Here is a 22,802-nt window from a genome sequence, read left to right on the forward strand (position 1 = left end):
AGAGTACTGCATCGAAGAAGACAGTGTCAATCAATGATGCTGCCTCACAGAGTTCATCTAACTCTTTACCTGATGATGTTAATATGTTCAGGTGTCTTGCAGGAGAAGCTCAAGATCCCTATGCAGAGGATACTCTCTCTCCTGAGAAAGAAGAAGAACAGTCTACTTCTATGCATAATCAAATGCATAAGAAGAGTAGAGCTGAAGCTACAGAACACATGTGGCAAAGTATCTTGGAAATACATCCAAGAAAGGGTGCAATCAAGACCCAGCATCAAGCAATCCTTGATGATCCCAGGTTCAAGCCGGTGAAGCTACACCGAAACAAGGGAAAAGAACCTGCCTCTGACTAAGCGGATGAAGATGATTGTTCTATGACCGGGAGAATCTACTTTCGGCAGAAGAACCAAGCCTTGTGTCTTCACCAAGCAATGCTTTCGGTGGAAGAAATGACTTCTCACTAAGCACAAGGACAAGTCCAGAGAAGATGCTCTGAACAAAGCTGGATTAAATCAGACCAGCAGTGCTCGCCCGTGAAGCCAGCACATGGAAGGACGTCCTCCATCTAGCAGGAGGAATCGCCTTTGCAGAGTGGCTCAGCCCGAGGCCACTTTCTATCACATCACCGTTTTCCTTCAGGCGGAAGGAATCCCTCCGATCGAGGAAAGATGCTTTCTTAGCCAGCAAAAAATAGCTTTTGGCAGGAAAGATGCTTTCTTGGCAGCGAAGGAATCCACTTTCGGCGGAAAGCAACACAGACCAATGTCACTTCACTCTGACGGATGGCATCTCCGCCAGCAGAGGACAAGAAAAGGACGTACGGAAGAATCTACTTTCGGCGGACCAAGGACACTGTGCAATAAAGCACTTTTGTAAAGCAGTACTGTTTACTGCTTGCTTTTATTGTTGAGTCCTTTCGGTCTTTCTTTTCCTTTTCTTTATGTCGTGTCATTCTTTATTGTTTTGTCTGTCGTCCACGTGAGGAGACAGTCTGACCCCGGACTCCAAAATGAATTGGAATCCATTGTAACCAGAGGTCTATTTAAGGCAACGACTACTCGCATTTGGGTAGGAGGAACCTTAGACAGCCCCTTGAAGTAATAAGAAAATCTCTTTTGCTTCAGTCTCGGTTCTTTGCTTCTTGCCTCTCTCCTTCTTTTCCCCCGCTTCCGCTCAGAGGGACTAGCGCCCCCTCAAATTTGCCAATTCCTCCTACATGGGTTCGCCACAGTGACACCCATGTATACCTATCAAAGCACGCACAACTGCTTGACCCTGTCCTGGGAGAGCCCTTACATGCTTGCACGCAGGGGGACTCCGCTGGGATGCGGAAGCGACCATTATCAGCTCAACCTGTTCAACCGCGCGGCCGCCTCCTGAATGCTACGTCTTTCGACATTACACCCAGAGGTGATACTCCCACAGACAGGACAGCTGTACGCCTCCAGGCGGAGAGCCACACTTCGTCACCCACGATCATGCGTGAGAGTTCCTGGAGATTGGCCGATTAAGGCCTCTGTTAGAGGGGGCGCGAGTCCCTCTGAGCGGAAGCGGGAGAAAGGAAGGAGAGAGGCAAGAAGCAAAGAACCGAGACTGAAGCAAAAGAGATTTTCTTATTACTTCAAGGGGCTGTCTAAGGTTCCTCCTACCCAAATGCGAGTAGTCGTTGCCTTAAATAGACCTCTGGTTACAATGGATTCCAATTCATTTTGGAGTCCGGGGTCAGACTTTCTCCTCACGTGGACGACAGACAAAACAATAAAGAATGACACGACATAAAGAAAAGGAAAAGAAAGACCGAAAGGACTCAACAATAAAAGCAAGCAGTAAACAGTACTGCTTTACAAAAGTGCTTTATTGCACAGTGTCCTTGGTCCGCCGAAAGTAGATTCTTCCGTACGTCCTTTTCTTGTCCTCTGCTGGTGGAGATGCGATCCGTCAGAGTGACGTGACATTGGTCTGTGTTGCTTTCCGCCGAAAGTGGATTCCTTCGCTGCCAAGAAAGCATCTTTCCTGCCAAAAGCTATTTCTTGCTGGCTAAGAAAGCATCTTTCCTCGATCGGAGGGATTCCTTCCGCCTGAAGGAAAACGGTGATGTGATAGAAAGTGGCCTCGGGCTGAGCCACTCTGCAAAGGCGATTCCTCCTGCTGGATGGAGGACGTCCTTCCATGTGCTGGCTTCACGGGCGAGCACTGCTGGTCTGATTTAATCCAGCTTTGTTCGGAGCATCTTCTCTGGACTTGTCCTTGTGCTTGGTGAGAAGTCATTTCTTCCACCGAAAGCATTGCTTGGTGAAGACACAAGGCTTGGTTCTTCTGTCGAAAGTAGATTCTCCCGGTCATAGAACAATCATCTTCGTCTGCTTAGTCAGAGGCAGGTTCTTTTCCCTTGGTTTGGTGTAGCTTCACCGGCTTGAACCTGGGATCATCAAGGATTGCTTGATGCTGGGTCTTGATTGCACCCTTTCTTGGATGTATTTCCAAGATACTTTGCCACATGTGTTCTGTAGCTTCAGCTCTACTCATCTTATGCATTTGATTATGCATAGAAGTAGACTGTTCTTCTTCTTTCTCAGGAGAGAGAGTATCCTCTGCATAGGGATCTTGAGCTTCTCCTGCAAGACACCTGAACATATTAACATCATCAGGTAAAGAGTTAGATGAACTTTGTGAGGCAGCATCCTTGATTGACACTGTCTTCTTCGATGCAGTACTCTTGATGGAGTCTGTCAGATGTTCTGCTTCAAATGTAGAACAGAACTGCTTCTTGAGCTGGTCCAGGCATTTGGACATAATCTCTTCAGGACTGCATTGTGGATATTTTCTGGAGAGTTTAGCTTTAAGACTGGCAAAATAATTGTCAGTAGAACCTTCAGACTGCTGAATTTCAGAACGGTCCTTCTTGAAGGTAGCTAAATCAGATTTAATGGTGGAAATGATATCATCATATTTTTCTCGAGGCATATCTCGCCACCATTTGTAGAGATATTTTCTCTTGAGGACAGGGATATTTACCTCCTGGTCCATTTCTGCCGATATGATCCACTTGAATATCCATGGGATCTTGTTCTGAATTACGAACATCATCGGACATAGCTCTGTAGAGATGCATTCATCTGTGAGCTTGTTGATGGTGGGATGATTATCCACCCATTCTTCAAAATGTTGAAGTACTGGTGAGGGCAGCATGTTAATTTCTGGCCCAAACTTGGTCCACCATTTGTGAAACCATCCTGGCAGTGGCTTCTGCAATATTTCCGGCTCCACCTGTATAAACCAAGAATGCTTCTTCTTGGAATTTTCATAATAGAAAATGTTGGTGAAGGCTTGAACATAGTCCCAGTAATTCACTAGATAGACTTGTCCGTTGATTGTGATCTGCTTGGCCTGATTTGGGTCAAGTCCCCATTCATTTGGTCTGATCACCTTCAAAATATAGCATTTGCTAAAATTAATAATTCCACTCCTGATACTTCCATTTTGGAAGTTATGCTGGGTTTCTACAGATTTAGTATGGAGCAGGAGTGCCTCCATTACTACTCTGTTTTTCCCCTCCATTGAAGGGTAACCCCGTTCGTCAAAGTATTTTTGACGTATGAACCATGGATCACTCAGATGAGCAACTTCACTGTGATCCAGGTACATAATAACCTCCTCAGATTTCTTCTCCGAGTAAGTACTGTCCAGAAGATTCTCCTGTAGTACTTCCTTCATCGTTGGGCTCGACGATGAAGTTGGTTGCAAGGAAGTTCCTTGCCCAGCACTAGTGTGCTGTTCATGGTCAACCTTCTGCTTCCCTTTATTGAGAAAGGTTGCCAAGTCCACCAGTATCGAACTGCTGGGCTCCATTGGTGGAAAATTTTCCGCAGTTAACTGTGGAGCAGCTTGAGTGGGAAGTGCATAAGCACTGTGTCCCCTGCCATATATGGGAAGTGCATAAGCACTGCGTCCCCTGCCATAATGACCATAATGGGGCCATGTATTCCCAGTATTTTCGGGAAGTGCTATATTTGCACTGCGTCCCCTGATATTACGGGCAGATGATTTTCTGCCTTGTTCATGGTAGTCTCGCCTTGGGATCATTCCTGCAAGAATTCATGAAACAAGGGGTGAAGAAGACTAGTATCTTCTACAGGCAAATATTCATCTTGGAAATTAAAAACACTTAATTGTGCTTGCCATCCAACAGATACTTTCTGTGAGGCTTCAATGATTTGTTTTGCTGCCTTGCAGTCAATTCCCAACATAATCTGGAGGGATAAGAAACCATTTCGAAAGAAGGATATTGTTGCTGGTGGTCCAAACCGAGAACGATTGGCACAGCGGTGTGAACGGGGTTCCGTTTGGGTTGCCTTGGTTGGTGTTGATTGCGCTCCACTTTCCACCGGGAAACCTGCAAGCAAGCCTCGCACCACCACTGGGGTAGTGGGGGCCCTCCGACGATCAAGTCAGAGGAGATTGGAGGAGAAGGAAAGATAATAGTAGCAAGTAGGAGAATGCTCTGGAAGTTCTTGCTTACCCCCCCTTCTCCCCCCAGCCGCATATATACCAGGCTGGGGGGTCTTTCAGGGGGGTTCGTCATCGTGGGGCACGATGGAGCTGCCACTGACACGGCCGTTACAGGGCGTCGTGGGGCAGCGCTGGGTACGGCCGTGACAGGGCGTAGTGGAGCTCCGCCTTGTACGGCTGTTACAGGGGATCGTGGAGCAGCGCCAGATACAACCGTTGCAGGGAGTAGTGGAGCAGGAGGTTGCAGCGTGCCTCTGGGGAATAGCCTGTCATTGTCGAGAGATGTCCGACTCGGGGTCGGGCTGCAGAGACGAAGATGTCCGACTCGGGGTCGGATTGCTGGATCAAGGGGCAGCCGACTCGGGGTCGGGCTGCGGAGACGAAGATGTCCGACTCGGGGTCGGATTGCTGGATCAAGGGGCTGCCGTAGTCTTCCTGGGCGCGCGTGCCGGTCACGTGGGGCATGGTGGCTAAGTTCCCCCGTAACAGTAGCCCCCCACTTCCGAGCCTGGAACCAGAAGGGGAACGGGTGAAGGGAGTGATGCTTCGTGATTGCCGCCATCCCTCGGAGAGGCGCGCGCGCTTCGAGCTCCCCGCCTTCTTTATGGCGTATGGCGGTTGTTGCTGACCTGGCAGTCTGAGGATTTCGGCGGACATCCCTCCTTAATGGCGTCGATTCGCCTTTGGGGCGCGAGCAACCCTTCGGCAGCCAGGCGTCCTCTGGCGTCACCGAGGCGTCACCCACCTTTCCGCCTATTTAACCGGGGGCCCTCCTCCGTCCGCCTTTCTCTTTACAGACATCTTCGAGTTTCTCCTTTGCGCTGCCGTCATTGCCGTCGGACTGTTCGCTTGCTCCTCCTTTGACGCTCTCGGAGCCGTTCTTCCTTCTCCTCCGGTGAGTTGCCCCATTCTTCAATTTAAGGCTCTCCATACTTTCTCCTTTTGTATTAGGGTACTCCAGTCGTTCCGGTCCTTTCCCCCTTCTTGACCCCGTCCTGACCGTAGATTCACTGGCCATTAGGGATGGGCGAAGTGAGAGCAGACCGCATTAAGTCGGAGCTGGTCGTTGAAGACCTAGATAGGTTCGTGGCTCGATACCACCTTCCCGAGGCCTGCAATGTTACGCTTCCGGGGCCTGAGGAGAGGATGTCCCATCCTCCTCCAGGGAAGGTTGCCATCAACGAGGGCATTCTTCAGGCCGGGTTCCGCTTTCCCCCCTCGGACTTAGTCGTTCAGGTGCTTCGGGGTTTAAGAGTGGCGCCGACGCAACTGGTGCCGAACTCATGGCGCGCCCTGACGGCCTTTCAGGTTCTCTGCCGCATGCACGAGGTTTTCGCCACCCTGAATGTCTTTTGGGAATGCTACGGCCTGAGCGGCCACCCCCAGGACAAAGGGTGATGGTGCTTTGCGGCGCGGCGAGGGTGCGGCCTCGTCAAGGAGGCTCCTTCCTCCATTCACGGCTGGAAGGAGCGTTTCTTTTTCGTTGACGCAGATCCCTCTTGGGGAATCAGGGCTACCTGGGAGACGCCGATGAAGTCTCCGATTGGCCTATCGAGGTTGTCGAGGGAGGAATCCGATGGCGTCGCCGTCTTGAAGGGGTTGGTTGCCGAGGGCCGGCTCCCCTCGGTGGCTTGCCTTATTTCCGAGGATACCTTGGTGAACGTTGGTCTGAGCTCGGTCCCCACTGACCGTGAGCCCGCCACCATTTCTTTTTTAGCTCTTTTCTCCTCTTTCGTCTCGTTCTTTCCTTCAGTTTCTCAACCTCCGACCACCTCGTCCTTTTTGCAGAGATCGACGACGTCATGCGGTCGGACAAGGCAACGGCTGTTGGTAGGACGTCCCTACTGGAAGCAGTCCGGAGGAAGAAACGAGCTCCTCCGAGCGGGGCCCCACCGGCGAAGAAGTCCCGCCGGCAGGCGACTCCGACGCCGACAGACGGGTCCGGACCCACCGATCAGGGGGACGCCGCGGGCGCGGACCGGGAGTTGACGCTGTATCAGCCCTCCGATGCCGAGACTACCGTTTCTCCGGAGGCATCACCCGGGCGCGCCCGAGATGGACGGGTCGGACGTGATCGGTCCCCAGCCCAGCCTTCGACTCGGTCGGCTCCGGATGATACGAGGAGGGACGCGCCGAGGCCCCGGCCGAGCGGGACCCTGTCAATTCCAGGGGCGGTCCCCGCCCCGAGCATGGTCAGCATGACTCTTCCCCAAGCGATGGGTAAGGGTAAGGCTGCAGAACCACCGTCCGACTCCGGGAAGAAGTCGGGGTCGGCCTTCACTTTCGCCGGCGCCCGAAACCTCATCGAGACGGTGCTGCTGGAGAAGGACCGCAGGCAGGTCCGGGAGATGAGGGTCCCTGACATTGGGGCTGCCAGCTGCGTCTGTCTCATGTCGGTGAGTGTTCTTTTGGTCGCTTTCATCATTTATAGGCTCTGTTGATCCCCGCCTGACGCCCTCGTTTTTCCTATCTCTTAGCTCGCCCAGTACATGATCCGCCTGGAGGAGTGCTACGGGGAACAGGCGAGGCTTTTGGCGAGGGCCGAGAGCCAACTGAAGGCCGTAGAGGAGGGAGGTCAGGCTGCGGCGGGGAGGACGACCAGGGACCTCGAGATGAGGCTCCAGGTGGCCGAAGAGCGGGCACTCGGCTTCGTCACCCTCGAGAAGCAACTGTTGGAGGCTCAGGAGCAACTCAAGGTTGCCTCGGGTCTCGAGGGAGAGATCAAGAAGGCGGAGGAGCGGGCCGAGAAGCAGTCCCGGAAGGCTGCCGACTACCGGGAGAGGTGGGAGAAGGCCCAGCGGTCAGCCGACAACGCCCGCAACCGAACCCGGTCTCTTGAAGCCAAGCTGGGCGAATTGGAGTCGGCCTTGGAGAAGTCCCGCGCAAGCGACCAGGAGCTTCAGTCGCGCCTGGAGGAGGCTGAGACTGCTCGCATTGCTGCCGAGGCGAAGCACAAGGAGGCTCAGGCTGATCTGCTGAGGATCTCCTCCGAGGCGGACGACCGGATTGTGGCGAAGGTCTTGGAGGCGAAGGCTCAGATTATGGAGCGGGCAGAGGCGGCGCTGGCCGAGAAGAGTGCGGAGATCGGGCGTCAGGCGGTACAGGCTTATCGTCAGTCCGCCGAGTTCACCCGTGATATGTCGGAGGCGGTACAGGCCTATCGTCAGTCTGACGAGTTCGTCCGTGACATGTCGGACGCGGGGTCCGACTCCTTTGTCTTAGGCTTCGAGGAAGGCCTGGCAAGGGTGTCGGCTAAGTACCCCGAAATTGACCTGAGTGGGATCTCCCTTCTCGACTCCCCTCCGGCGCCATTGCCTGCTGCTTCTCCAACCGTCTCCCTACCCCCTGCGGACGTGGCCGGCGTTCCCGACCCGGGGGTTCCTCCAAGCTGACCTTCTGTATTTTCGTTCTTTTCTTTGTGTGTTGGCGTTTTGCCAAGTTGTATGGGTCTCGGCCATGAAACAATGAAAGTTAATGCAAATAGAGTTTCTTCATTTCACTTTCGTCCTTCTTCTTTTTAACTCTTGGTAGCGTCTCGCTGACTCCCGACTCTTGAAATTCTTCTGGCGCTAGGCCAGGTATCTGAGGGTTAGGCCTCAGAAAATTCTTCCGGCGCTAAGCCAGGCATCCGAGGGTTAGGCCTCAGGAACTTCTTCCGGCGCTAAGCCAGGCATCCGAGGGTTAGGCCTCAGGAACTTCTTCCGGCGCTAAGCCAGGCATCCGAGGGTTAGGCTCCAAGGCTGGCGCAAGCCGAGGCGACCGGTCGGGGCTTTAGGCTAGTCTGCTCCCGGGATGATCATCGGGTTAGCCTGGCATCTGAGGGTTGTCAGGCCTCAGGAAATTCCGCTCGTTGGTCGGCCAAGGCTGGCGCGAGCCGAGGCGACCGGTCGGGGCTTCAGGCTAGTCTGCTCCCGGGATGATCATCGGGTTAGCCTGGCATCCGAGGGCCGAGCCTCGGAAAATTCCGCTCGTTGGTCGGCCAAGGCTGGCGCAAGCCGAGGCGACCGGTCGGGGCTTCAGGCTAGTCTGCTCCCGGGATGATCATCGGGTTAGCCTGGCATCCGAGGGCCGAGCCTCGGGAAATTCCGCTCGTTGGTCGGCCAAGGCTGGCGCAAGCCGAGGCGACCGGTCGGGGCTTCAGGCTAGTCTGCTCCCGGGATGATCATCGGGTTAGCCTGGCATCCGAGGGTTGTCAGGCCTCAGGAAATTCCGCTCGTTGGTCGGCCAAGGCTGGCGCGAGCCGAGGCGACCGGTCGGGGCTTCAGGCTAGTCTGCTCCCGGGATGATCATCGGGTTAGCCTGGCATCCGAGGGCCGAGCCTCGGAAAATTCCGCTCGTTGGTCGGCCAAGGCTGGCGCAAGCCGAGGCGACCGGTCGGAGCTTCAGGCTAGTCTGCTCCCGGGATGATCATCGGGTTAGCCTGGCATCCGAGGGCCGAGCCTCGGGAAATTCCGCTCGTTGGTCGGCCAAGGCTGGCGCAAGCCGAGGCGACCGGTCGGGGCTTCAGGCTAGTCTGCTCCCGGGATGATCATCGGGTTAGCCTGGCATCCGAGGGCCGAGCCTCGGAAAATTCCGCTCGTTGGTCGGCCAAGGCTGGCGCAAGCCGAGGCGACCGGTCGGGGCTTCAGGCTAGTCTGCTCCCGGGATGATCATCGGGTTAGCCTGGCATCCGAGGGCCGAGCCTCGGGAAATTCCGCTCGCTGGTCGGCCAAGGCTGGCGCAAGCCGAGGCGACCGATCGGGGCTTCAGGCTAGTCTGCTCCCGGGATGATCATCGGGTTAGCCTGGCATCCGAGGGCCGAGCCTCGGAAAATTCCGCTCGTTGGTCGGCCAAGGCGGGCGCAAGCCGAGGCGACCGGTCGGGGCTTCAGGCTAGTCTGCTCCCGGGATGATCATCGGGTTAGCCTGGCATCCGAGGGCCGAGCCTCGGGAAATTCCGCTCGTTGGTCGACCAAGGCTGGCGCAAGCCGAGGCGACCGGTCGGGGCTTCAGGCTAGTCTGCTCCCGGGATGATCATCGGGTTAGCCTGGCATCCGAGGGCCGAGCCTCGGGAAATTCCGCTCGTTGGTCGGCCAAGGCTGGCGCAAGCCGAGGCGACCGGTCGGGGCTTCAGGCTAGTCTGCTCCCGGGATGATCATCGGGTTAGCCTGGCATCCGAGGGCCGAGCCTCGGGAAATTCCGCTCGCTGGTCATGCGCCTGTCGCTTGCCGCCTGACGGGATTTCTCCGTGGCCAGCTGCGATCGTGTTTCTCCTCCTCTCCAAGCGTCGCCTGGGGAACACCTGATGGGCATTAAATGCTAATTGAGGGGTTACCTGGGAAATCGGATCGCCAGTTGCTGCTTGCGAGGAGTGTCAGTTAAGCGGCCGCGATACGCGCGTTCTTCGAGGCGGATGCGGCCTGGGCGCGAGCGGAGATATGTGGACCTAGGGGTACAGGCCACCCGGAGTGTCCTGCACAAAGAATGCGATTAAGGAGAATAACGCTTAGGAAATCGCGGGAAGATACGCCTCGAGAGCCGGATCGGCTCCGGATTCAATGCGCCCGCATTTATTGGAGCCACCCGCAGCGGAACGACCGGGGGGCCGCAGTTTGGCTATAAATATAGGTGCAGGTGCGATGGAGCCTGCCAAGCCGGAGCTGTTCAGGTTGCCATGGATCGTGGGCCTCCCCTCCGGCGCATGGTTGAGAGACCCCTATCGAAGGAATGGGAGGCGCGCCCTTCGCGACTTCCGCCAACTAGCCGTTTCATCTGGGATCAACAAGGAGGTTCTCCCCGGCGGAACTCCGCTCTAGGCGTTTCATCCGGGATCACGTCTCCCCTCCTTGAAGTTCGGCCTCCCGATTGTGCTCCGCACTAGGCGCTTGATCCGGGACCGCGCCTCCATATGCTCTTCTCCCTTGTATTCCTTCTCTCCCCTAACACTGGGGAGGACCGGAATATCCCTTGGAGGTGGCGTTCCCCTGGAGGCAGCGGGAGCTTCGTCTGCGGCGGCTCCTCGTCTTTTTCGTGAGGCGTGGATGGCGCCTCTGGGTAGGAGCAGTGTGGACTTCTCCTTCGTCCAGTTCTTCTTCATCCGCGCCGGCTCTTCGTCTTCTTCGTGAGACGCCGATGGCGCCTCCGGTTGGAAGCACCCACTCCCGGCGGGATTGCAGCCGCTTCGGATGGAGGTTTCGGGATCCCAGATCTTCAGCTCCTCGGAGTCTCCACCTCTTCTTTACTTTCTTTACACCCTAATTCCCCTCTGAGAATTCCTTGTAATCACACGAGCACGCCATTGTAACCAGAAATTATTGAAATGAAAAGTGTTATACATTTTCGAACTGTCTTTCTGGCATTGTCGTTCTACTGGTAATACATCCGCAGGTTAGCGGAATTCCAGCTCCTTGAAATTTCTCGACCATCTAGGGCCTCTAACTGGTAGGAGCCAGGTCGGTTTACCCAGCGAACCCTATACGGGCCTTCCCAATTTGGCGCTAGCTTCCCACCTTCCGCAGGTTGAGATGCTTTAGCTCGCCTTAGCACCAGATCTCCGATTCTGAAAAGCTTCGGTCGGACCTTGGAGTTGTAATATCGGGCTACCCTCCGCTGATACATCGCCATCCGAACCTGCGCCATTTCCCTCGCTTCTTCCAAGAGATCCAGGTTCCCTCGGAGTTGCTCCGAATTGGCCTCGGGTCGGTGCGCGGCCACCCGAGGTGAGGGGAGTCCGAGCTCCACGGGGACAACGGCTTCCGTGCCATAGGTTAGGCTGAAAGGCGTCTCCCCGGTAGGGGTCCGATGCGTGGTCCGATACGCCCAAAGGACATTCTCGAGTTCTTCGACCCAAGCTTGCCCCGTCCGACCGATTCGCGCTTTGATTCCTTGGAAGATTGTCCGATTTGTGACCTCGGCCTCGCCGTTGGTTTGGGGATGCGACACAGATGTGAACCGATGCTCGATCCCGAACTCCTCGCAGAAGTCACGGAAATGCTTGTTGTCGAACTGTCGGCCATTATCCGAGATGAGGATCCGAGGTACCCCAAATCGGACAATGATGTTCTTCTTCACGAACTTCCGGACTTGCGCCTCCGTGATAGTGGCCAGCGGCTCTGCCTCCACCCACTTGGTGAAGTAGTCGATTGCAACAATCAAAAATTTCCGCTGAGCTGAAGCGACGGGGAATGGTCCGAGGATATCCATTCCCCACTGGGCGAAGGGCCAGGGCGCAGTGATTGGTGCCAAGGGGACAGAAGGGACTCTCTGGACGTTGGCGTGGCGCTGGCAGGCGTCGCATTTCCGTACATGATCCTTTGAGTCCTCCAACAAGGTAGGCCAATAATAGCCTTGCCTCATGATCTTGTGCGCCAAGGACCTAGCCCCCAAGTGTGATCCGCAAACGCCTTCGTGGACTTCGCCGAGGACGTAGGCCGCTTCCGAGGGGCGGAGGCACTTTAAGAGGGGGGCGGTGAACGAGGTCCGATACAGCCTCCCTTCATAGAGTACGTAGTGGGCGGACTTCATAACAAGTCGCCGAGCTTGATCTTCGTCTTCAGGGAGGATCCCTTCGGCGAGGTAGGCGACAAGCGGGTCCATCCAAGACGGCTCCGGATCAATCGCCATCACCGCTCCAGCCTCGCCGATGCTCGGGGTATCCAGGGTCTCCAGGTAGATCTCCCTCGACAAGTTGTGCGCGTCTGCGCTCACTAAGCGGGACAACCTGTCGGCCCTGGCATTTTCACTTCTTGGGACCTGCTGGATGTCGACACTGCCGAGGTCGGAAATGAGTGCTTGCACCTTCTAGACGTAATTCTGCATGGTCGGGTTCCGGGCTTCGAACTCCCCACGGACCTGCCCGACCACCAGCTGGGAGTCGGTGAAGACCTTCAGGCGCCGGATGCCGAGCTCCTTGGTGAGTTTGAGTCCCGTGACTAGGGCCTCGTACTCCGCCTCGTTGTTGGTCACTGGAAATCCGAACCTCAAGGCATACTCAGCTATCACTCCATCTGGACTGGTAAGGACCAGCCCGGCCCCTCCACCTTCGGGGTTCGACGACCCATCGATGTGAAGCGTCCAAATCGGGAGGTCGAGGCTGGGTGTTTCCGGCGACCTAGGTTCCGCCTCCTGCACCGTGCACTCAGCGAGGAAATCCGCGAGCGCCTGGGCCTTGATGGCGGGTCGGGGCTGGTAGCGGATGTCGAACTCACCAAGTTCTACTGCCCACTTCACCAGCCGTCCCGCATTCTCAGAATTGCTGAGGATCTGCCGCAGCGGTTGATCGGTCAAGAGGGTGACAGAATGGGCCTGAAAATAGGGGCGAAGCCTCCTGGTCGCGGTCAGCAGCGCGAAGGCGATCTTTTCAGCCTTCGTATACCGCGTCTCGGCATCCCGTAGGACCCGGCTGATGTAGTACACAGGCTTCTGGAGCTTTGCCTCTTTCCGAACCAGTACCGCACTGACTGCGGTTGGGGAGACCGCCAGATAGAGGTAGAGCATCTCGCCTTCTTGCGGCTTGGACAGCAGAGGAGGAGACGCCAAGTATTCCTTGAGCTGGTCGAATGCTGCTTGACATTCGGCCGTCCAGAGGAAGTCTTTCGGGCGTTTCAACACCTTGAAGAAAGGTTGGCAGCGTTCGGCCGATTTTGCCACAAATCGTCCGAGCGCGGCGACCCTCCCAGCGAGCTCCTGAACCTCCTTCACTTTGGTCGGAGGGGACATATCTTGGATGGCCTTGATTTTGTCCGGGTTGGCTTCGATCCCCCGCTGGTTGACAATGAAACCGAGGAACCTCCCGGCCGAAGCGCCAAAGGCGCACTTCGCTGGGTTCAGCTTCATGTGAAACTTCCGCAAGGTGGCAAAAGTCTCCTCCAGATCCGCGATGTGCTGGTCTGCATGGCGGCTCTTCACCAGCATATCGTCCACGTACACCTCCATGTTCCGGCCAATTTGCTCTTTGAAGATTTTGTTGACGAGGCGCTGGTAAGTGGCGCCAGCATTCTTCAGACCGAAAGGCATTACCTTATAACAGTACAGCCCCCGGTCTGTTATAAAGGCAGTTTTCTCCTCGTCCTGTGGAGCCATCATTATCTGGTTGTAGCCGGAGAAGGCGTCCATGAAAGACAGCAGCTGATATCCGGAAGTCGCGTCGACCAGTTGGTCTATCCGCGGAAGCGAAAAGCTATCCTTGGGGCATGCCTTGTTCAGGTCGGTGTAGTCGACGCACATCCTCCACTTTCCGCTCGCCTTCCGGACAAGTACGATATTTGCCAGCCATTCGGGGTAGCTGACCTCCCTTATGAACCCTGCCTCCAAGAGTTTGTCTACCTCCTGGTCGACCACTCGGATCCGATCTGGGGCATAGTGTCTCTTCTTCTGTTTTACCGGTCGGTGGGTCGGGTCGACGTTGAGGGCGTGAGAAATGACCTCCGGGTCGATCCCAGGTACATCGGCCACCGACCAGGCAAACACATCGACATTGGCTCGGAGGAATTCCACCAACCGGGCCCGAGCTCCCAGGTCAAGATTGGCGCCGACCCGGATCGTCCTGTCCGGGCGACCTTCCTCGAGGGGAACTTCGATCACACCCTCGGCCGTACCGCAAGGCCACCTCGTCTCTGGCGTCGAGGGACTCGACGCTTAAGGCTTCTACGGGCTTCTTCCCTTTGAGAGTTGCTAGGAAACATTGCCTTGCGGTCGGTTGGTCACCTCGGACCTCTCCAATCCCGGCCGCCGTGGGGAACCGCATGAGCAAGTGGTACGTAGAGACCACCGCGCGAAGGGCGTTCAGTCCGGGTCGTCCGAGGATGGCGTTGTAGGCCGAGGGAACACGGACGACCAAGAACTCGAGCCGCACCGTGGCTTCTGCGGGTGCAACGCCCGCAGTCACAGGCAGCTCAACGACACCTTCGGCCGAGATAGCGTCACCAGTGAATCCTATGAGGGGGGTGGATGTTTTGTGCAACAATTGTCTGGACAAGCTCATCTTTTGGAAGGCCTCGTAAAACAAAATATCAGCTGAGCTTCCACTATCCACAAGAACACGCCTTACATCATAGTTTGCCATAGTGAGGGAGATCACCATGGCGTCATCGTGGGGGGTCTGAACCTCCTTTACATCTTCATCACAAAAAGTGATTACATTACCGACCCTCTGCCTCTTTGCGACGGCTGCCCCTGACGCTTCAGTCGAGCCCCCTGCGTTCCTCTCGGGCCGGGGGCAGCCCCCAGTGATAGTGTGGATCACGCCCGCGACGGGTCGATTCTGCTCCCGAGGCTCCTGAGGGGCCGGATCGGCCGGACGCGGGTCTGCGGGGGGACGTCGGTCGTTCACATATCGACCGAGACGCCCTCGGCGGATGAGAGCCTCGATCTCGTCCCGAAGCTGGAAGCAGTCTTCGGTGTCGTGGCCGTGGTCCCGGTGGTACTCACAGTACGCCCGAGAGGGCCTCCTCTCAGGAATCTTCTTCATCTGTCTCGGGACCGGGAGGTCCTCCCGCCCCTTGATTTCCATGAGGATCTGGGCCCGGGGAGTCAAGAGAGGAGTGTACCGGTTGAAACGTCGGGGCGGAGAACGAGGGCGTAGGGCGCCGTGGTTCCTCGCCGGCGACAGGCTCCTGCGCCGACGTTGAGGCGTCGGGCTCCTCCTCTGGCGTGCCTCTTTTCGCCTTTTCTTCCCGAGTTTTGGAGGGATCTCGGCGGCCTCCTTGCTCCGGTGGGCGGCCGCCTCCTCGGCGTCCGCATACTGGTTCGCCCGGGACAATAGCTCCGGGAAGCTCCGCGGCAGGCGTTTGTTAAGGGAGAAAGTGAGTCTGCCCTTTCGGAAGCCACGCTTCAGGGCTGAAAGAGCCACTTCCTGGCTCAGGTTCCGGACTTCCAGCATAGCCTTGTTGAAGCGGGTAAGATAATCCCGCAAGCTTTCTCCCTCGTTTTGCCGGACATCAAAGAGGGAGTCGGAAACCAGTCGCTGCCGGCTACTGACGGCGAAATGGGTGATGAAGAGGCGAGTAAACTGGTCGAAGGACTGAATTGAGTTAGCCTCCAAGCCGGCGAACCACGCCCTTGCCGGGCCACGGAGGGTCGCCGGGAAGGCCTTGCAGAGGAGAGGATCTGATGCTCCGTGGAGGAGCATAAGGGTCCTGAAACTCTCGACGTGATCCCGCAGATCCGCCGCCCCGTCATAGGGCTCGATCGCCGGCATTTTAAACTCCGGCGGATTCGGGGTCCGCATGATCCTCGAGGCAAGCGCCGGCTGGGAGGAGATCTCCAAGTCGGCGAAGGGATCTTTGGAGTGGCCCTTCAGGACCTGGAGTTGTCGGTGGAGATCGTCCACCCGCCGGTCCAGGGAGCGCGACCGATGGGTGGGGGACAAGGTGCACCGAGAGGGGGACCGACTGGAGCGCGGGTTCCTTGAGGACTGGGGGGTCTGGGAACGCGCCCGGGCCCGCCTCTCGTACCCCGCGCAGCTCCGATGGGAAGGTCCCGGCAGAATGGACCGTGCTCGAGAATCTTCCTCGCGCCGGCGCTCCTCCCCATGGGAGAGGAAGGAGCGCGGGTTGAGGAGGACAGGTGAGCGCTCAGGGAGCAGCGGCTCCTGGGCCCGCTGCGGCGCCCGAGACATCACACCCTGCAGGTTCTGCACTGCCTCCGCGAGGGTGCGAACCTGCTGGGCTAACTGGTCGAACTGAGCGGCTTCGACCATCTGAATGGGGGGTGGAACGGTGGAGTGTTGCTGAGAATGTGTTGGAGACGCAGCGGCCTCCCGGCCGGAGGCGCGAGAGGCCCCGCGACCGGAAGCATTGGAAGCTCCACGACCACCTCGCCGTGCCATTACGATCGCTCTGAGATTCGGGCCCTCCTTCTAGCGCCAACTGTTGCTGGTGGTCCAAACCGAGAACGATTGGCACAGCGGTGTGAACGGAGTTCCGTTTGGGTTGCCTTGGTTGGTGTTGATTGCGCTCCACTTTCCACCGGAAAACCTGCAAGCAAGCCTCGCACCACCACTGGGGTAGTGGGGGCCCTCCGACGATCAAGTCAGAGGAGATTGGAGGAGAAGGAAAGATAATAGTAGCAAGTAGGAGAATGCTCTGGAAGTTCTTGCTTACCCCCCCTTCTCCCCCCAGCCGCATATATACCAGGCTGGGGGGTCTTTCAGGGGGGTTCGTCATCGTGGGGCACGATGGAGCTGCCACTGACACGGCCGTTACAGGGCGTCGTGGGGCAGCGCTGGGTACGGCCGTGACAGGGCGTAGTGGAGCTCCGCCTTATACGGCTGTTACAGGGGATCGTGGAGCAGCGCCAGATACAACCGTTGCAGGGAGTAGTGGAGCAGGAGGTTGCGGCGTGCCTCTGGGGAATAGCCTGTCATTGTCGAGAGATGTCCGACTCGGGGTCGGGCTGCGGAGACGAAGATGTCCGACTCGGGGTCGGATTGCTGGATCAAGGGGCAGCCGACTCGGGGTCGGGCTGCGGAGACGAAGATGTCCGACTCGGGGTCGGATTGCTGGATCAAGGGGCTGCCGTAGTCTTCCTGGGCGCGCGTGCCGGTCACGTGGGGCATGGTGGCTAAGTTCCCCCGTAACAGATATAACTTTCATTATTGAAAGTATTCCTCTTTCTGTGTGTGAATACTTACCCTGAGTGACCTTGCACGTGTCAGAGGTATTCTGCAAAAAGAGTCCTTTACCATAAATTAGATCCAATTGTTTTAAGATTTTACTGAAAATAAAAGCAGTGAATATATAGAAAATCTTAATCCAATCTGGATTTGGTAAAGTGGCTAAAATAGGGATAATTTTCTCCGGGCTGATAGAATGGTCCAAAATCCTAAGGAAGGTTTGGAGCAAGGTTATTGCATCAGCGGCGATGGTTAATTCATTATTAATGATTACCATTTTAAAGTGTTGTTCTATTATTTTAGAAAACACTATAACTTCATTGTTGTAATTAACAATAAAATTTAAGAATGGATTATAAATCTCATTCTGTATTCTCTGGAATTCAGAGACTGCATTTCTAATGCCAAAAGATATGACATTCCATTCGTATTGTTCGAATGGTGTGGTAAATGCTGTTTTATACCAATCACATTCCTTAATTGGAATATGATAAAAAGCTAAGTCTAGCTTGAACTTAGAAAAGATGAATGATTCACTCAACTTATCTAAGCATTCTTTCTGGTTAAAAGATGGATATATTTTCCATCCTAAAGCTTTATTTAGAGGTTTATAGTTTATAACCAATTTTGGTTTACCTCTAGCTTGTACTATGTTATTTTTAACATAGTATGCTTCAGAACTCCATGGTGATTGGGATTCCCTAATCAACCCTTCATTCAGGAGTTTATCTATTTCAGTTTTACACAGATCAAGATATTTCTGTGCAGGTCTAGCCTTAGGAAGTATATCCTTTTCATTAAAGGATTCATCATAAGGTAAGGAAATAAAATGATTTTCCCTAGACCTGGTTGATAGGTTATTTCCTATCTGTTTCCTTAAATCCTTAATCCTTTTAATTATTAAAGGATCTTCAAGCTTTCCTAAGGTGCTAATTATTTTAGCCTGCTTTATAAGAAAGCTTAAATAATCTTCTTTACAAGCTAACTTAATTTTAGCTTGGTGTATGGCTTGATTATAGCCCTGAGAGACATAAGGAGTTATTCTTTGCCTTTTCATGTTAGGCACTGTCTCTTTTAGATTCTAACAGATTAATTTCTGTTTTTAATTTTTCAATTTCATGCCTCAGTTGATTTACCGAGACAATGGCTCTATGGTTATTGGTCAACATATTAACCATATGAACCATCTGATGTAGAGCTATAATCTACATCACTTTCTTCTTCATTAGAAGAATAACTTACTTCTTCCTCTTCTTCATTAGAAGAAGAGTAATATCTTTGTTCTTCTTCTTCTTCATTTGAAGAAGAATCTTCTATCGGATAGTCCCTAATTTTGGACTTCCAATAATGGACTGACAGAGAAGGCTGCCTGTCCAGTTTCCATCCTGATTTAGGATAAAATGTCCACTCATGGAGTTGCCTTACTCCTTTCTTTGGACTCTTAGGTTTATTTTTAAACCTTAAGTAAAACTCTAATAGAGTCTTAGCTTCTTCTGAGTAGACTTTAACTGACTCAGGTTTAGGCAGACTATTTTCTGTCTCTTTTATAGGTTCAGGTTTATGTGGACCTATATTCCCTTTCTTAATTTGAAAAGGATCTACATCTGATCTGGGTATAATAGTAAACTGTCTCAAATTATCAATCTGTTCTTGAGCTTGATCTAGTTTACTGGTATTCTAGTCAGGCAAGTCTGACAGATCTATTAGATCTGGCAAGGACCTAGATTCATTATCTAGGGGATCTTTCTCAGAACTTTTTGAGTTCTGAAGACCAGAAGCAACCTTAAGTTGACCTATTTCAACTTTAAGTTGTTCTATTTCTTTTTCCTTCTCTTTAATGAGAGAGGAATAAACATCCTGCTGAGGTAAAGCAGTGGACTCTATAGATTTTACTATAGGTTTCGGTACACTGTCTTTCCTAACAGACGTTGTTTTTTTCCTAATTAATTTATCAGGGTTTGTCCTAGAATTTTCTAAGACTTGTTGAGACTTAATAGCTCTTATCATCTTATGTGCCATAACTAATTTGTCATGGTCAGTTGTGAAATTTTTCACAAGCTTTTCTTTCATTAGAAATTCTTCAAGACTTTTAAAGTCATTAATATTTTTATGACATTTTTTAAACCAAAGAAAGAAACCTATTATTTCTCCTGTGGTTTTTAAGTCTTGAAAATACTGAGATTTAATTTTTTCGTTCTCAGTATTATTGAAATGGTTTCTATACCATTTTCGGAGGAGTGCATTTTCCTCAGACATATAATCCTTATGTAGGATTTGTCTTAAGGAACTTCCAGCTTGGAGATTCCTTTCTCGGTCTATTAGACTCATTGTTCTAAAATTAAAGAACAAAAGAAGTTGGTCCATAATACTATTATTATGGGTGGGGATTACGCCTTTGGAGTCTTCCTCCAAAACTATGGAATATTTTTCCATATGGCGGAACTCAGGGCATGCGGAGACAATCTCCATAGGTGTAGGCAGAGCTGGCTCTTTGGCGAGTGCTAAGTTGACCATGCACAATGAAAGTATAGCTTCCTTTCTATTAACCTTATCAACAGATATGTGTATGCTAACTGATCAACAAATAGTGTATGATTCTGAACAAAAGCAGTATGATATGGGAGCTATCTTCTAGTCTATATTTGAGCACTGAATCTTACTATACAGATATATGATATAAATGCATGCTCAGGATATGATAGTTTAACTCTATGGAACTTAGAAGCATAACATGATAATCTTTTATTCTAGCATTGAAAAATACAACCCTTCAACCTGCCATCTTATGGATGACCAACCCGACGGTCCTCGATCACCAGGCGATGTACCATACAGGGGAGGATCACTGCAGGGACTTAGGCTTCATCGTCCTCTCTTCCCCTCACTGCCGCCTCCATGCGGACTTACCAACGGGTACTTCAATCGGACTTCCTCACCCTCCCGCTCTCGGCCTCAACCCATCCAAGTACATTATCCTCGAGAGAGAAAGTGTCGTATACTTGAAATCATCCTTATGACGGATTCAGGGAAGGTGTGTTCATATCGTTCTTGGTTCTTGGTTCATATCATCCTTATGACCTCTTAGCCAAGTTAGTTCTTGGTTCAGGGAGGAGACTACCGCACGCCGGTAGGCCGGCAGGAACAGGGCTTAGCCTAATGAAAGGCTAAGAGGCGTTTGGCTTGGGAGTGCTAAGGCACTCGAAGGTATATGGTTCTTTCTATGTAGCCTTATTATGCTGCTGAAATAGTATAGGATTCTGCTAAAAGCATGATCTGGTGGCTATGGTCTATCTCGTTTTGAGCTTATGAATCTCCACTATCTGTTATGATGTCCAAGCATGATCTTATATGGTAGTTTAATATTCCATGTCTAAAAAGCATCTTGTGATAATAGTTTATCTATCATTGAACGATATGAACACACCTTCCCTGAATCCGTCATAAGGATGATTTCAAGTATACGACACTTTCTCTCCCGGGGATAATGTACTTGGATGGGTTGAGGCCGAGAGCGGGAGGGTGAGGAAGTCCGATTGAAGTACCCGTTGGTAAGTCCGCATGGAGGCGGCAGTGAGGGGAAGAGAGGACGATGAAGCCTAAGTCCCCGCAGTGATCCTCCCCTGTATGGTACATCGCCTGGTGATCGAGGACCGTCGGGTTGGTCATCCATAAGATGGCAGGTTGAAGGGTTGTATTTTTCAATGCTAGAATAAAAGATTATCATGTTATGCTTCTAAGTTCCATAGAGTTAAACTATCATATCGTGAGCATGCATTTATATCATATATCTGTATAGTAAGATTCAGTGCTCAAATATAGACTAGAAGATAGCTCCCATATCATACTGCTTTTGTTCAGAATCTTACACTATTTGTTGATCAGTTAGCATATACATATCTGTTGATAAGGTTAATAGAAAGAAAGCTATACTTTCACTGTGCATGGTCAACTTAGCACTTGCCCAAAAAGCTAGTTTAGCCTGAACCTATGGAGGTGATCTCCAGTTGCCCTAGTTCTACAGTGGTCATGGACAGTAGTTCCATGAATTTGGAGAATGTCTCCCCTCCCACTGGCTCAAACCATAATAATGAAATTATGGAAGTATTTTTAACATACTTTAGACTGAGTCTAATAGACCAGCAAATATACATCCAAATAGGATGTATAACCAAATATGCTCTAAATGAGAGTTCCAAATCTGAAGATAATAAAATCTTTCAGAATTGGTATTTTAAGACCCTTGGACTAACTGAATTAGATTATTACATTCAGTGTCTCCAAGAAATCGAAAAGGACATAATATGTTATGTTCCTTGGTCTTCAAAGTTCTTCAGAGAACAAAAAGCTAAAATAGAGCTTACTTCTTTTTTAATAAAAAAGATATATGCACGAGATCATCCTTTAATATATGGGGAAGATCATCATCCTGCATTCAGGATAGATATTCCTAGCAATATCTATGAATTAATAGGTCAAGAAATTATTGAACCTATTACAGATAATAAATCTGAGGTGGATCAAATGGTTGAACACCTAGAACCAGAACAAGAAAACATTGTGTCTGGAACTGAGTTAATATAATCTAATAACTCAGAAAATATTAGAACTCATCGTAAGTTCTATAGGTTTAGGAATAACCTTAAACCTAGAAACATAGGAGTAATTCAACTCCTAAGTATAATCTTGGATTCTAATATAGAATCAAGTACTGACAAGCAAGCCTCCTTGTCAGTCCACTATTGGAAATCCAAGAAAAGGGAATATCAGTTAATAAAACTGAAAAGGATCTATCCCTCTTCTTCAAATGAAGAAGATAAGAAAAGATATTCTTCTTCTAATAAAAAAGAAGAAAAAGTAAATGCTCCTAAATTAGGATGGAAAATGGATAGACAGTCTTCCCTGTCAGTCCATTATTGGAAGTCCAAAATTAGGGACTATCCATTAGAAGACTCTTCTTCAAATAAAGAAGAAGAAGAGCAAAGAAATTATCCTTCTTCCCATAAAGAAGAAGATGAACAGAAAATCTACCCTTCTTCGAATGAAGAAGAGGAAGAAGTAAATTATTCTTCTAATGAAGAAGAAAGTGATGTAGATTATAGCTCTACATCAGATGGTTCATATGGTTAATATGTTGACCAATAACCATAGAGCCATTGTCTCGGTAAATCAACTGAGGCATGAAATTGAAAAATTAAAAACAGAAATTAATCTATTAGAATCTAAAAGAGACATAGTGCCTAACATGAAAAGGCAAAGAATAACTCCTTATGTCTCTCAGGGCTATAATCAAGCCATACACCAAGCTAAAATTAAGTTAGCTTGTAAAGAAGATTATTTAAGCTTTCTTATAAGGCAGGCTAAAATAATTAGCACCTTAGGAAAGCTTGAAGATCCTTTAATAATTAAAAGGATTAAGGATTTAAGGAAACAGATAGGAAATAACCTATCAACCAGGTCTAGGGAAAATCATTTTATTTCCTTACCTTATGATGAATCCTTTAATGAAAAGGATATACCTCCTAAGGCTAGACCTACACAGAAATATCTTGATCTGTGTAAAACTGAAATAGATAAACTCCTGAATGAAGGGTTGATTAGGGAATCCCAATCACCATGGAGTTCTGAAGCATACTATGTTAAAAATAACATAGTACAAGCTAGAGGTAAACCAAAATTGGTTATAAACTATAAACCTCTAAATA

This window comes from Phoenix dactylifera, chromosome 4, assembly GCF_051530095.1.
Source record: "Phoenix dactylifera cultivar Ajwa chromosome 4, Ajwa_hap1_PhDact_Kaust_v1.1, whole genome shotgun sequence".
Classification (NCBI taxonomy): domain Eukaryota; kingdom Viridiplantae; phylum Streptophyta; class Magnoliopsida; order Arecales; family Arecaceae; genus Phoenix; species Phoenix dactylifera.